A 3,141-nucleotide genomic window follows, 5' to 3' on the forward strand; every position below is an offset into this window, starting at 1 on the left:
AGACCAACAAAAAGGTGGCAAAGATGACTCCAAGGTGTTGAGTCTGAAGAACTAAATAGCTGCTATTAGTATTAAGAGAAAGACAGGATTTTGAAAGAATTTGGAGAAAAAGTTGATGACTTTGATTTTATATACGTTCAGTTTGAGGAAAGATTATAAAATCTAGATGGAGATGCCCAAATGGCAATGAAAATCCTAGACCTAAAGCTTAGGAAAGGAAGATTTGAAACTCCAATGAAGAAAGACATAGCAGGCATTATAGCAGTATCTGAGGTTGACCAGAAGAAGGTAGAAAAGAGACTAGGGGCACTAAACTCATCTTTGCATCCAAAGTTGAACAAAAAATCCTACATTGTTTGCATTTTATCATCCAAGTTTACACCCACAACTGTGGTGCCTGTGAAATATTATGATAAAGGCAGAGAGGAAATCTATAATTCAGTGCATTCTCTCCTCCTCAAATGAATGAAGGTCAGATGAGTCCACACCCTAGAAGGGAAGAGGCTGGCCAAGATTTCTGCCTGGATCAGCTATTTGCCAGAGCCCTTGATGGTCTGGAATCCCTCAGAGCAGCAGGTCCCAAGCTCCTTGTGCCTTTAATTAATAAGAGAGATCACTACATTTCAGGCCTATGTTGTTTGTAAGAGAGATGAGGTTAGACAGTTGCTGAATGTATTCCAAGGAAGGAATTCATGACAGAAGATGCCTGATCCAGATATTCAATTACTACTGCAAATCCCATGGAAAGACTAGCTTTGCTGGAGAAGAGAGGGGCATGTATCAGGGAAGTGGAAACTGATAAGCTGCTGTTCTCTCTAGAAAATATGTGAAACAAGGAACAGCTTGGAAACTACAGGTTTTTAGGTATTTAGAAACCAAGACATGCTGAAAATAAGATCCTAAAACAGTATGCTATGCAAAGATCAACTCCTAACCAACTGAAATGGTGTGTTATTTTTCTGACATCAGGGAAGACTTAAATAATTTGGGAAGAAGGCTGCCCAGTGGTATGTCTAGAGGAACTCTCTCAGTTTTAAAATTGTTTAAAGAGTAGTGGCATATTTACGTTAAGTTGTACTACTCAGAGATCACACACATCAGCTCTCAATATAAAATAAATAAGCAGGACATTTAAATAAAACAATATAATTCAGGAAGGAAGACAGCAACTGGGAACACAGTGGATTTGAATAAATCAAGCATCATGATAGTGTTAACTGCCATGAAATTCAGTGTACACTCAGAAATATACAAGTAGGACAAAATATTTTTAATGCATCACATAAATCGTCTATACAATGTTCTTACCAAATGCTAATGGTTGTTTCTGTCTCCACAATAAGGACATGATGGTCCCATTGTAAACCTGATCTGGTCAAGGTACATCTGGGATATTGGTCAAATTTGAGTGCCCCACTGGAAGCTGTTCAAAGAAAAACAACTACAACAGCAAATAAATCAAACACTTTCCAACAAAAGGAATTATTGAGGAGGCTTTAGACGTTTACCTTAGGAAAAATAATATTTAAGAGGAGTATGGTACTGCCAGCGGATATTTTAGAGGGTTGCACTTATTTTATATAACTATGGATGGAAAAATAACAACTAATTTTTTCACTTAACAAATATTTCTTGAGACTCTGCTATGTGCTAGATCTTTGGTATACAAAGTAAAAACAGATGTATCCTTGTCCTCTTGAAGTTTACAGTCTAGCACAGGAGGAAGTAACTAATCAAATACCCACACATACAGAGGTGACAAATTCTACAAAGAGGTGCAGGCCATAGGAAAGCATGTAAAAGACGAATTTGATGAAACCAGTTGGCTGGGAATGACCTCCTTACAGAAGTGATTCAAAAACGTACAGATGTGGGCTTACTACTAAGAAAATCTTTTAAAGAATCATTCAAGAATGGTCAGCTTCCAGAGGAAGTGAGCCTCTCATCACTAGAGGCATTCACATGGTGTTTGAATGGCTGGTTGCTGGTTGATTCATAAAGGAAGTCACCCACTGGAAGGGTTACACTATTTAAGGTGAGAATCCATCTAACCCTGAGATTCTGGGAATCTACAAACAGTAACACCAAGCACCCCCAAGAAAGCCTTGCCAGTGGGTTTTTAAGATGTCTGATTAAATATTGCCCTTCAGTTACAAAAGTACGAAACTAAGCAACCTGAGACATTTGCATACCTGTGTACATACGCTTGTACACATACAAAGATTTATATTTTTATACATCTATGAGTATATATAGAGATATGTTTTTAATTGCAATAAGAAGCATTATTATTTTATCAAAGCAATGCCATCACCCCCAGCATTCAATCTACCTCTTCTCCATGATTGCCTCTTTTCATTTTCTGACTAAATAGAAATACAGTTTGGTAGGATCACGAGATAGAACAAGGATTAAATATACTTAATGCTGTGCATTTGCTAGATATTTTTGTCTTAGTACACAGATTGTGATTGTTTTAGAACAGGAGTCCACAAACAATGGCCTGTAGGGCTGTCTTTTTAAATTTATTATTTATTTATTTATTTATTTATTTTGTATTTTTTAAAACCAGAACATTTATTGCATGACTAATCGTTGACATTAAGATGAACTGGATGCTGCAACAGCTGCCCTCTTGCGTTTAGGTGTTGTTCCTTCACGGAATCCATGCCGGAATCTGCGGTATACAATTTTTAGGTGCCTCATTTGACCAGTTCTGGTGGTATTTCAACTTTTAGCCTTGGCACTCCAGTTACACTTTCTCTTGTGCTTGGCAGGGTAGCCACATTTGCCACAGGTCGACTTCTGAAGGTGGTAGGCCTTAGAGCCACAGTGGTGGCACAACGTGTGTGTCTTATTGTGATGTTTTCCAAACAATGACGTTCCCTTCGTCATCTCGCTTCTGCGGCCAAGACCAGAAATAAACACAGCCACACTCATTTATTGACATACCATCTAATGGTAATTGCAACACAGACTTTATGACCTGCAAAGCCTAAAGTTTTTACTATCTGGTCATAACAGCAAACATGGAAGCTATCACACTCCTAGGGTTGTTTCAAAGACACCTGCTAGATATAAATAGGTTGATTTGAGTAGCAATGAGGATAATAACTGCAGTGTAATAAAACATTAAATGTA

At 37.8% G+C, this 3,141-nt stretch overlaps 1 pseudogene; it reads right to left on the bottom strand.

Moving 5' to 3' along the window:
• Nucleotides 1–2,582: 2,582 nt before the first annotated feature.
• LOC129485801 (large ribosomal subunit protein eL37-like) lies at nucleotides 2,583–2,929 on the bottom strand (annotated as a pseudogene).
• Between the last annotated feature and the right edge of the window lie 212 nt (nucleotides 2,930–3,141).

Source organism: Symphalangus syndactylus, chromosome 7 (assembly GCF_028878055.3).
Source record: "Symphalangus syndactylus isolate Jambi chromosome 7, NHGRI_mSymSyn1-v2.1_pri, whole genome shotgun sequence".
Taxonomy (NCBI): Eukaryota; Metazoa; Chordata; class Mammalia; order Primates; family Hylobatidae; genus Symphalangus; species Symphalangus syndactylus.